Source organism: Protomyctophum parallelum, assembly GCF_964188405.1.
Source record: "Protomyctophum parallelum genome assembly, chromosome: 10".
Classification (NCBI taxonomy): Eukaryota; Metazoa; Chordata; class Actinopteri; order Myctophiformes; family Myctophidae; genus Protomyctophum; species Protomyctophum parallelum.
This window is the reverse complement of record NC_139704.1, coordinates 8,143,980-8,157,438: the sequence shown is the minus strand read 5'-3', so window position 1 is coordinate 8,157,438 and position 13,459 is coordinate 8,143,980. Positions and strand designations below refer to the sequence as shown.

At 42.7% G+C, this 13,459-nt stretch overlaps 1 protein-coding gene across 2 annotated transcripts in view; it reads right to left on the bottom strand.

Annotated features, from left to right (window-relative positions):
* The window catches only part of marchf5 (membrane-associated ring finger (C3HC4) 5), a 39,830-nt gene that overhangs the window by 7,965 nt on the left and 18,406 nt on the right, over positions 1-13,459 (bottom strand). The window lies entirely within an intron of this gene.

The following is a 13,459-nucleotide window of genomic DNA, read 5'->3' as shown; positions in this document are numbered from 1 at the left end:
GATAGTGGTTGGTCAATGTGGGGGATTATTGTGGTCGTCGGTCAGAAGGCTCAGCTTCCTTCCCTACATGCAACAGTGTACTCGCATTGAAGTCATTCTTGTCGCACACAGTGAGACAAAGGTGACTTTGGGGACAAGGAAACACACACACACACACACACACACACACACACACACACACACAAAGCAAACAGCTTTCTCCCGGTCACTCCCCCTCGGCTGCAATAAGGAAGGTGACCTCAACAATGCGGAAACACACGACTGCAACGTGAACTCGCTTCCTTTCCGGGCATACCACGGCACTCCGAGCACGCCAGGTATTCGGTTGTTCTGCTACCTTTTGGCTTGGAATGTGGGGGGGAAGGTCGAGTGACAGGAGAATGAACTGTGATGCTGCCCAGCTGGCATCAAGACATCGAGATAAATAAAAAAAGTTGATGCTTCTCAAGAGAAAAGAAAACTGTATCCATGGCTTCATTCACATTCTAGTTTTGATGTCAGGTATCGCGATGCATTACTGATTTATAGATCTGTTCCTTTTGGCCATCATCATCTAGCCTGGTTTCCAGCCTGATTCGCTTGTGTTCCTTGATTTGTTTTGTCACTTTGATATACTCAGTCTGGAAAGGGTCCTCCAAGGTAGGCGGGACATGTAAAAGGTAGAACTCGACCCGTGGCTTCCCATTGGTTTGTGGTGCAGGTTGGGAAAGAAAAATTAAACACCAGTTTGACGTCGTATCAATGCGCACTGCATAGCTAGTGCTGTTGACCTGCAACGTGCGTACCATTCACTAAACCCCACACAGCCGTCAGTTTTTCCGTACTACTGAAGCAGACAGAGTGGACTACTGAATCAAATGAGTGTTTACTTTTTACCGTAGGTTAGGTTATATTCTCGAGTCTCAAACTGTCTCATGGACAGAGTGACACTAGCTGATGACGTATCAGCAACAACAACAACGTGGCCACGTAACAGGTGATGTTGTGAAATATGAGTCAAACGGGTTACAGGACCCTTTTCCGAAGTGACCAAACGAATCACGGAGTGCTGCGAATCAGGCTGGAAAGCAGGCTAAATCACCATCAATATCAGCTGATGTCGAGCCCTAAACTACCACTCTACTGGCAGTTGAGACATAACGCTAATCAAAATGCCAGAAGTTGGGCATTTTACACAGTTTGACCAAGATTCAAGTACCACTGATATAGAAACATAGGTTTTTCAGAAAACATTTGTAGAATCGGGTCCTCAGTTCTTAACTCATACATAGCTAAATGGCAGTAGCAATAGTTCAGTACAAGCTGACATAGATTTGTTATATTCTTTTAGAAAGAGAGTTGGAAGATTAAAAAAAAAAAATCCCAATGTTAAAAAAAAATGTTAAAAACGTATTTGGCCTGGATGGCTATTTGTTAAAAGAAGTCAAATAAGTACTTGGCCTAGGCTAGAATGAGTTAATGGGTTAGAACCAATTCCTCCGTGTCCATCCTATCCCAACATCTCGGGGAGGAAATTAGATATCCTTAGCACGCTGACCTATCTGCAGAATGTCTCCCACTGTGACATTATATTGCTGTTCCATAATTAATAGCCAGCGTGGGATTGGCTGGATAGTTCACAAAATTTTAAGATTTAGAAGCCTTTTTTTGGGTTAAGGTACAACTGGTACTCTGACGATGGGAACATTGTGTACTTCATAAGCGAAGGGGCATGATGTGTTCCCAACGGCATCGTTCCCAGCGGGCTGGTGCGACCCAGATCCCACTTGGCACAACATCACATGCCAAGAACAGCCCCTCAACAAGTAAAATAGAGGGATAGTATGGTTGATGTACATAAACCCCTCATTACAAAGATGAATGCACATGTGAGAGTCCAGTGATACAAAAAAACAAAACAAAAAAAACAACAGGAGGATAGGAACAGAGATGTGGGAGGGGAAAAAAGCTATATGGTCAGATGAGTCATCCTTCACCATTATTCTCATTTCTCAACAAGGGGCAGAGTGGATGTGTGGTGAATATTATCCCATTCTGACCTGGGATCAGATTCATACGAGGTTTCTACTGGACACACACTGGTCTGATGAACCCATTCTGACCTGAGATCAGATTCTAAAAATGTCAGTCGTTTTTTTTAGATTTTTCAAAAATAGCAGACCTACAAGCTCGTATCGCGCCACTCGGTGGCGCGATAATGAGCTTGTAGATCTGCTATTTTTCAATAGCTAAAGCATAACATGATGCTAACACCAAAATGGGTTCCCGTTCAGAATGGGTTATATAATATATAAGAGAACAGTGCAGGTCTGAAATAAGACATGTAGTTTTATATTTCACTGCACATTTACAACAGCCAGTTTAAAACAAAATGTATACCAATTTAAAATCTCAAATCTGTAGTGTTTTCAAAATAAATAGGCGATTACAGGTCAAGTTGAGCCAAGTACCATGCAGCGGAAAACATGGAAGAGGAACAGGGAAGCATCACTGCAGATCAATACAAAGTTAGGTCATTTTTAGAGATCACCTTTATCCTATGATTAATACTTTCATCCTGATGGGAGTGGTCTATTCAGCGTTGACAATGCACCCATCCACCGGGCATGGGGGATTAGTGTATGTTTTCATCAGGATGGAAATGATGTGACTAGTGTGTTATGAGTATGACCTTCAGTTACCAGATCTCAACCCGTTGGGCTCCATGTAGAGATGCTCCGATAATCGGCCAGCGATCAGTCGATATTCACTCTGATCGGTAATCGGCATTTACCCGATCAGGAGAAACTGATCTTTTATTTACACCATTTAAGTGGTATAAATGTTAATCAGATGTATAGTATAACATCATTATGCATTTTTGTGACAGGCCTAAACATTCTCCCCTTCCTCCCCACACACAGGAACACATTTAACGTGGGTTTTGACATATAATCATTTTGGAAATATTAAAATTTGCAACATTTCACAAGATCAGTATCGGTCCCATCGGTATCGGCCGATCATGAGAAAAACAATCGGTGGTCGGTATCGCTCCCCAAAATCCTGATCGGAGCGTCCCTAGCTCCATTCACGCACGCCATTTTGTAAAGAACTTGGGCCCCATCCCTACTTCCTTCACAGGTGTTACCACTGATACTGATGAAGGCTCTGTTCCATTCTGGACAAACAGAGTCAGTGGTGCTGCTATTGTTGGCTCGCTGGAAGCACTCTGCTACACAACACAAGTGGGTCTACATTAAGTGTCCTTGAGTGGGTTCCAAATGGCCCCGTACGGGTGTGTAACTCTGAGAGTGTACAAATGGAACAAAATGGACCTTTACCTAAGCTGTTCTGGCGGTTTCTGGTGTATAGACTTTAATTTCCAAAGTAAGGTTAGTCATGAACATAGTGGCCCCTCCGGTGCATTGTGACACTGCCAGGATTTTTGATACTTTCCAGGGCTGTACTTAAGTGCACAGGTTGTTTTCCAACCAGAATGATCTTGTGCGCTTCAGCACATTAATCTGGCATGTCCTGACTAAAGTGTTGGAATTGACTGATACATATAAAACTTTAATAGATAGAAATGTAAACAGCATAGGACATGGAATCTAGCATTTCCAGCCAGTGTGTGTGTTGGTTGGTTGTCACCCCAGGCAAGCACCCCAGGTCATCGTGATCTGACCTCTTCACACCCGGTACACTCAAGACACGCTCCATATATGGCCAGTGCACGCGACCTCGCCCTTTAGGGTGAGGCTTGCCCTCAGGCGTCTTACTGGTTCAAAAAGTACTTATGGTGTCTATGCTCAATGGTTCTATGTCCACACTCATAATGTGGTACTGGAGTCTCAACTAGAGAGAAATGTTTTTAAGTAATGTTTTTAATATGATGTATTCTATGTAAATGGTGTGTAATGTGTATATATAAGTATATTTTGTATACTGTCACAATTCTGGCTCCTCAGGAGTAATGGGACTCACCTGTGTTTTGTGGGGGTGGCACATAACGGGGGGAGGGACTCAATCTGAAGGAACTAGATAAAGTGATGAAATGTTTGCATCTGTATACTGACCTGACGAAGATCTGTGAAGATTGAAACGTTGTCGATTCAATAAAGTAATTCTTTACCAAAAGAATGGTGTGCGGGCCCTACCTCCTTCCATAATTGCCTTATTGGCCCTGCACCCACTGTCGAGGTGCGCGTAAATAGGTATGCTCAAAAAGTACATGCCCCATAGACACAATGTTATGCTGCAACCCAGTAAGTTGGCCGCCACGTGGCGACGTCGCTCTCCATTGGCCAGCAGCACGGGTGAGCCACCAGCCTTTCTTATATATATCTATGACTGGACACTAGCCACTGGTAGGGCATAGACATAGTGTAACAATTAATTTCAGCCACTGGCAGCAGATTCCATGATTAAGATAATAATAAAAAAGGAGGGAGGGTAGGAAGGTGTGTGTGTGCGCGTGTGCATGTGTGTGTGGCAGAGAGTCAGAGACCAGGGGAAAAAGTGCAATTGCATCCCGAATCCTCCATAGTGCGCATGCAGGTTGGTACACCGTTCTGTTCCAGCTGGCTTACTAACGCTTTCAAGCCAGAGCAGAGGGAAAAAGAGTAGCGTCAAGGACACACGCACCAACCTCTAATTTATACTGCTGGACAAAATTAGCGTGCTACGCTGGCTAGTGGCTCCATAGCAGCAGCTGGCTGATGGCCAAAGAACCAACGCAGCATATCGTGTAGAACTACGTACATGCCCACTGGTTCCCCAATACTGAATGCTCTGAATGCTGGTTCCCAAATACTGAATGCTCTGAATGCTGGTTCCCCAATACTGAATATACTGCCACCTAGGCCAACATCATGAGAGATGAATAGCACTTTATCTATATTGCACTTTGAATGCATCAGCACTTTCTCCTGCTAATGTCAGTGATGTGAACAGGTTTTCAATGTAATGAGTCCCGGGATGCAGGGATGGTCTTTTAGATGAGTCCCAGGGACATTTTATGAGTCCCACTATGAGTCCCAGTCCGTTAGGAGTCATATTTTGTCATTTAACTCCCATTTCATTTTATATGGTTATATTCATGTAGAAAACGGAAGAAGAAATGATTATTATAACTAAAGCTAGCAAAATGAACTACCGCAATTTCCAAAAACAATTTCCAAAAACCAAACAGTAGAATATCTGTACAATGAAGCTATGAGTATACACTATACTGTATATCAGTATATGTCTAATTGTCTACATAAAATGCTCGGTCGTCAAGGCTAGTGCAAGTGCTACGGCAAGTGCTACTGGGTAAGACGGAGTCTGAAGAGGCGACTACGGCGGAAGATTGGGCACAGAGGACATTGGACAAGAGTACCGTGTCGGAGAGAGGCCCGTCCACGGTTTGGCCCAGATTGAAAGCTGTCGCTCTGGTGTTCCGCCAAGCAGCGGAAAGGTCACTCACATGTGTGAAGGCTAATTAAAAGTTGCACAAAAGACCACACAAAGTACACTGTTGAAGTTAGCATGACAGGAATAGACAAGTATTTTTCCAAAACCCGTACATGGACAGAAGCCGTTGTCTCACTGTGTGTACTATTGTAAATCATAAACATTAGATTATACCCTCTTGCATCTGCGCGACCATAATAATACACATTGCAACAATCACAATAAAAGCAAAAGACTGCAGCAATGATGCAGCAAAAATAGACAGTAATTCTTCTTCCTCTGTCCTCTTCAAAAGTGCACTAAAGCAGAAAAAATTCCCATGTCTAGCCTGCATCTTCAGATTGCTTTGCTGCACCTAAAAAAGGATACAAATCCGCAGAGGGGATACAGTACATGATGCTGTGATATAGGGTCTTCCATCTTTATTAGTGGAACGCATCTGTGTCACCTTAGCTTTTAACCACTTTATTTTGGACGGGAACCCCTTTTGGTGTTTTAAAGCATTATGTTATACTTTAGCTATTGAAAAATAGCAGATCTACAAGCTCATAGCGCGACACCGAGTGCTGCACTATGAGCTTGTAGATCTGCTATTTTTGAAAGATCGTGAAAATGTGGTGCAAATCTTTGAATATATAATTTCAAAGAGCACATTGAAGCACAAGTGAAATTTCTTTCACTTCAATGTGCTCTATGAAAATATTTTGAGAACTGCTGACATAGAAATATGGGTTTTTCAGAAAACTGTCAGGATTTAGAAGGCATTTGTAGAATCGTTCCCAGGTCTATACGGGTTAACCATTATTATAAACCTCGTCTGTTGAAAAGTAGCAAACCTACAAGCTACTAGCTAGCTCATAGTGTGCCACGACGCTATGAGCTGAAGCTTCTACATACTGTAGCAACTCTTACATACATACTGCAACAGATGCATCATGTCAGCAGCTTACATTTGCATAATGTTTTATGTTGTTAAGTACAATGAATGTCCTCGTTGTTGAAATGTGCTATACAAATAATCGTGCATGCCAATCAGACAGCTGACCAAGGTTAAACTGCATTTGCAAATGCTGCTTATGTAACAAAATAATTTAAAGGTTCGCCAGCCAGCCAGCCAGACAGACATAACCCATCCAGGTGCCAGGCTGCATGCCAGCGTCACTGGTCTGGGATTGGTCTGCCGCAGTCTGAGGCGACATGACCACTCAAGTGCTATTTTTAGCCAGCATCAACAGAGCACCTGCAGCAGAAACCAACGACCGACACACCGACACCGACACACACACACACACACACACACACACACACACACACTTCAGTCATCTTCTCTGCTTTGTCACTCTTTGATAAGACGCGCCCCTCGGCTCCACCCACCACCACAGCCTTAATTCCTCCCCCCCCCCCACCCACCCAACTCAACCTGTCGTTTTAAACTTTAAGTACCCTGATCTTATATCCACCTTCTCCTCTCTTTTAACTTGTTTGAGTGCTCTTTCTGGTGCCATACAGTCCCTTTGATCCTTGAAGCACCATCCGTAACTTTTTAACTTCTTGCACCTCCACTGAGCACCTGCTTGATCTCCATTTTCGCTCAACCTGTCTAGCTTAAAGTCACAGCTGTGTAACTTGTTCCAATTAAATATTATATTTTGATTAGGGATGCACCGATCCGATACTCGCATCTATTCCCACACAATTTCCTCAATTTTTCCGTCATATAAAAGTGAAGGGCCATACATTACAGTTTCTCCGCAGGAAAAATCACAAATGTAACAGAAGCCCTTATAGAAGTGCATCAGTAAATGATGAGTGACGCCACTGAAAATTGGATATTACACAGTGGAAATGGATATTACACAGTGAAAATGGATATTACACAGTGAAAATGGATATTAAAGTTAAAATGGATATTACAGTGACATTTTTGATAACAGCAACACATGGGATTTGGGTGGAGAGTTAAGGCAGGTAAACTCAATAAATAGGTCCTACTGTATTACTGAACGCTTTATTGCTCCTTGATCTCCTGTCCAGATACAGACCATGGGCATTAACTGATGTCATATCCTTAAAAAAAAAGAAGATGTGCCCCAGCATTCGCACAGGAGGTGTTTTGTTTGGTGATGTTGGGATTTGTTGACAATATTGGTCAAAAAGAAAGTTTTCAACGTCCTTTTCAAAGTATGAACCGCATGTGGAACAGAATATGGCACACAGCTAGCGTCCTTCGTTGTGTAACTATCATGGGGTGGTGTATCTAACCGACAGCCTCTCTACAGAGCTCAGACCTATCATGGGGTGGTGTATCTAACCGACAGCCTCTCTACAGAGCTCAGCCCTATCATGGGGTGGTGTATATAACAGACAGCCTCTCTACAGAGCTCAGCCCTATCATGGGGTGGTGTATCTAACCGACAGCCTCTCTACAGAGCTCAGCCCTATCATGGGGTGGTGTATCTAACCGACAGCCTCTCTACAGAGCTCAGCCCTATCATGGGGTGGTGTATCTAACCGACAGCCTCTCTACAGAGCTCAGCCCTATCATGGGGTGGTGTATCTAACCGACAGCCTCTCTACAGAGCTCAGCCCTATCATGGGGTGGTGTATCTAACCGACAGCCTCTCTACAGAGCTCAGCCCTATCATGGGGTGGTGTATCTAACTGACAGCCTCTCTACAGAGCTCAGCCCTATCATGGGGTGGTGTATATAACAGACAGCCTCTCTACAGAGCTCAGCCCTATCATGGGGTGGTGTATCTAACCGACAGCCTCTCTACAGAGCTCAGCCCTATCATGGGGTGGTGTATCTAACCGACAGCCTCTCTACAGAGCTCAGCCCTATCATGGGGTGGTGTATCTAACCGACAGCCTCTCTACAGAGCTCAGCCCTATCATGGGGTGGTGTATCTAACCGACAGCCTCTCTACAGAGCTCAGCCCTATCATGGGGTGGTGTATCTAACCGACAGCCTCTCTACAGAGCTCAGCCCTCTTGCTCTCACTCCAGCTCATTCATGCTCATTCATGCCTCCCTCCCTCCCTCCCTTCCCACTTCTCCTCATCTGTTGCCCAATTTCTCTTAGACACAGCCCGAGAAATCACAATTTCTGCGGATGCCCATTTTCCCCAAATCTAATAACCCATCACCCCTCTCTCTAGCCCTCTGAATGATTGTTCTGACCCTTTGCCAGACCTTGGAGAAAAACACAACTTGAAGCTTTAAGCATCTATTCCCACACAATTTCCTCAATTTTTCCGTCATATAAAAGTGAAGGGCCATACATTACAGTTTCTCCGCGGGAAAAATCACAAATGTAACAGAAGCCCTTATAGAAGTGCCTCTAAAGTAAATGATGAGTGACGCCACTTTCTGAGGATGCCATCAGTCAGCCGAGCAGCCACAGCCGAGAGGAGGTTCCCTTTCCAAACAAAACGCTTTTAAACCATTGACTCGTCCATCATCACACAATCCTCCCTCATAGCGGTCGGCCAAACCGGCAGAGCATTAAAAGACACAAGGAACTAAGTAAGAGTAAAAAAAAAAAGGAGTAGGCTGCACTGTGGAGGAAGAGGAGAGAGCTGATGAGCTTGAAAATAAACAGTTGAACCTCCTGGGCCACAATTCTTCTGGTTCTCGTCTCGTGATGCAAAGAACGCAGCCATGAATAGCCTCACCTCAGAAATAGGAAAAGAGTTAAAGAAAAATAAATTATGTGGCAGACGGTGTAAAAGCATTGGGCCTCATTCACATAAAGTTGTTCCTACTATATTTTAGTGTAGAAACTAGAAAGCCTTCATTTGTGCAGATCACAGGTATTTCAGATGATGAATCTTACCGACAAAAAGCTTGTTCACAACTAGGGCTGGGTGCAATAACCGCAATACCGCCATACCGCCGGTATGTGACGCATACCGCGGTATCGGGTTCATTACCGCGGTTAAAAAAAAAAAAAAAAAAAAAATGTTTTTTTTTTTTTTTTTTATGAAATGAGTTTTTTTTTTTTTATGAAATGAAAAGTGTATCATAATAAACAGTGACGCTCAGTCAGTCTAATCATGCCAGCAACACAACAACACCAGAGGGAGTTCAAAAAACCATGTGCAACCCAGATTCGGCACAAACAAGGATTGATTGATTGATTGATTAAAATATTTATTAACAGTTTGCAGAATTACACTACATTTCAAGCACAACTCAATACAAAGACTGTTAACTGTGAGTGGACACTTGTTTACAAGAGGGTCCACCTAAATTAATTTCACTCCTATGCCACAAAAATGTGGAACGCCCTACCAACTGTCATTAAGATGTAAATCCCTTGACTCCACCCACCCCTTTCCCCCCTCACCGTTTTCCCCCTTTTTACCTCCTTTATGATGATTTCCTGTTTTTGGCTTTATAGAAGTGCATAGTGTACAAAATGATATGATGAATTGAAAATGGTGGACCCTCTTGTAAACAAGTGTAATGCTTTATGGCAGGGGTATTCAATTAGATTAGGCCTCCTATGTGACACAGACCGAGTAGAAAGAAACGTGCCATTTTATCATGACTATTAGTGAGGACCTATTATATGAAGATAGGTTAAAAAGTGGTCCTTTAATGATTACCGTCATTATGGTAATCTCACAATTAATATCGCACACACCATACCTGTAACTTTTAGGGGGGGGGGGCGGTAATAACCGCCATACCGGCGGGGGGGGGGCCGGCAATAACCGCGGTAATAAAAATCCCATACCGCCCCAGCCCTATTCACAACATGCCAACCCATTTGCATTGTTCCACAACACAATTAACATAAGCAATTGCAACCGGAATTATCCAACGTGAAACGAACTTGCCAGCGCTGAGAACTCCATAGTAGTACAACAACAAAGCACTTGTTCAACATTGTCACTTCTCAAAATAAACAGATCTGAAAGCTTTGACAACTTTGTAGCTCAGTGTATTTGGCAAGCGAGTAAAGGGCAGTCCATACTATCTAGTACGACCATCAAACTTTTCGTCGGAAAGCTCCGGTACAACTACAACATGACGTCACTCGCAACTTCTGAAACGCATTCCTCCGAATTTTTGTTCTGAAAGCTGCACTCCCAGATGATGTGACTCTCCGAACTCTACTTCGGAGAAGAAATTAAAGTCTGATCTTTCCGACGAAAAGTTTGGTGGTCGGAGAGAGTATGGACTGCCCTTGAGTCCCTCGTGCGATGGATCCACTGAACGTGAATTCAATCTTGCTCTCATATCTAGCTAAATACGAATACATTTCTGTATGGACCAAATAATAGGCTAATAAAACATGGGAGGATAGGATATAAGCTATCTACTAAAGAATGACTTATTTTTTGCTGATGTAAATTATGATGCTAGAATCTAGGGCATACTGGAAAGCAATCGATTATGGATCATTATGGAGTTTTTTGTGCATAATATTTCCATAACTAAACATCGTTTTAAGCAATACTACTTGATTTCCATTTATTTTCCTTTAAATTTGTATTGCCTCAGGCTAAAATAATGAAACAGGAATACCTGCAAAAACTTGCACAATTACTTCACAAGTTCACATTTGACTCTAAGTAACCAAGGAGGTATAGTGCTTCACAGACAGGTCATCCTAAAAAATAACCAACAACAACTCAGCCAAGAGCAAAACAAAGTCTCCAGAGAAGACACACACACACACACACACACACACACACACACACAGTAGACTTAGATAGCATTTGATACAGACGTATAGCATGTTATGTAGACAGCACTATAATTGCATTGTATGTAGTCATAGCACGTCATAGTACATATGTATAGCATAGTAGTATAGATGTATAGTTTATATGTATAGTCTCATTATATAGATATTCCACTGTTACTTTCTTAGCTTACGCATGTTTCATGATAAATGTTTTTATGTGATGTATTCCCATGCTTTTTTGTTCTTGCTTAATGTAAGTCGCTCCGGATTAAGAGCGTCTGCTAAATGCCTAAATTGTAAATTGTAAATTGTTAGCTAGCTGTGTTGTTAGCACAGCACTGGATCGTTCATCTTAGATCGTCGTCGCCATAATAATCCATTCTATCCGTTTCTTTCAATCGCCTGTATCTGCTATTCCTTGTCCCAGATGGCATTTTTGGTCAAAACAGCGTTTCTTTGACGGCACGAGCCGACGCTGTGGAGGTCTATAGTGTACCGGCATGGATCCGATCATGTAAACAAAGGTTGTCTTGGCAACGTAAAGCTGGCCGGGATAAGCCCACTTCCGTTCGAGGCAAAATGTGGCTTTTCAAAATAAGAGCTCAAATTAAAAAAATGCTGGCGTGAATTAGGTCCTAATTTCTCAATAAATGGTAGCAGTAAATGGGTTAAAATTTTTAAAAAATAAAGAAAACGCATGTATATTACCCCTACACATTTTCTCCAAACATCACAAACGTTCCTGACCTGGTGGAGACCTGTGCTCCGAGGAGCACCTTTTCTAGTTGACCTTAATTTAGTAAGGACCGAACACTGATGCCAGCACTCACTCCTTCAATGAATAACTGAACCTGCTGCTTATAGCAAGGGAGAGGTGACTGACAGCGCTGCCCGGGTCAGTGGTCACTATAAATACACACCAACCTGTTTACTTGCCGAGCCAGAACTCCTGCAAACCAACCCATACATTGTCAAAGAGCCAGCTCCTACTCTCAAATTGCACATTCTCCTCCTCTCTCTGACGTAATGGATTGGGAGGGAGCAGGAGGGAGAGACATTGAAAAAAATAAAATGTGCACATCTCACCAGTAGGGACGGAGCTTGTACGTTTTTATTGATAACGAGCACCTGATCGATCAGGCTTATTGAGCCGGGTTCTTAGAGCATGTTTTATTATTTTGTTGAAAGACAGGAGACAATACATTCTGAACAGAACCAGTATCTTTTACTAGGGTCTTCGAATAGGCTACAGAACTTGTCTAACAGACTGAAGGCAATAGTATTAACCCATTCTGGGCGGGGTTCCCTATTTGTACCTTACCCCCTCAGGCCGGGAACCCATATTTGGGTTCTGTACAGTATGTACAGTATTCAAAAATGTAAAAATTTTGATTCTGCTATATCAATATTTGAATTTTTCAGAAACCTTAGGTCAGGATTTAGAGGCGTTTTTAGAATCGGCCTTAGGCCTGAATGGGTTAAAGAAACTGTTAACAGGTTAATATGTGTACCGTCACTTTAAAGGTGTCATTTTGTTTACGTGAACAGTGCTGGTTGGCAGGTATCAATACACTTTTAGACCGACATGTTTGTGCCAGCATGGATCATTACATTTATTTCTTGATCGACTCTTGTCTTGATTGTTTAATGACGTCATGGGCCGCGCTTAGCCCCGATATGTTCCCTCAGCACTACGCTCATTCTGTAGCTCCGAGATGAGGTGACACCCACGGCACCTCCCACCGCGTTTCAGAAACGGCGCATGTTTCTGCAAGGAACGCTTCTTATCCTTTTCTGCACAATGAATCCAAAAGGGGAAGAGCTACTAGACTAAAACTGACAAGAATGTTGGTCGACTACCTTTTTTCAGTAAGGAAAACTAAATAAAAACAATAAAAACTAGAAAATTCGCAATTAAAAAAAATTGCAGTGTGTGGTTGCCGCAGTGGCTTACATATGCCCCTCCCACTAATATTTCCAGCCAATTACAATTTCAAGTCACACCTTAGATCATGTGTAAGTAATTCGGAGGGGATTTAACCCCAAAAATTCATGTTTTTGCGACAAACGGTTACATTTCTCACATTTGGACAAAATCTGTAGGAGGAGGAGCCAAAAGTGTGTTTTGGAGAAAATTCAAATTTGCAGGAATTTCTTTGACAAAAATGGGCGTGGCCTATATGTGGAAATGCATCATGACCCAAGGAATCCATGGAAAAATAAATTTTGATTTTACGACTAACGGTTCAAGAGTTATAGGGAAAAATGTAAAGTGGGCTGATATAGCGTCACCATGAGGCCGACTGATGTAATTCCTTTTCAATT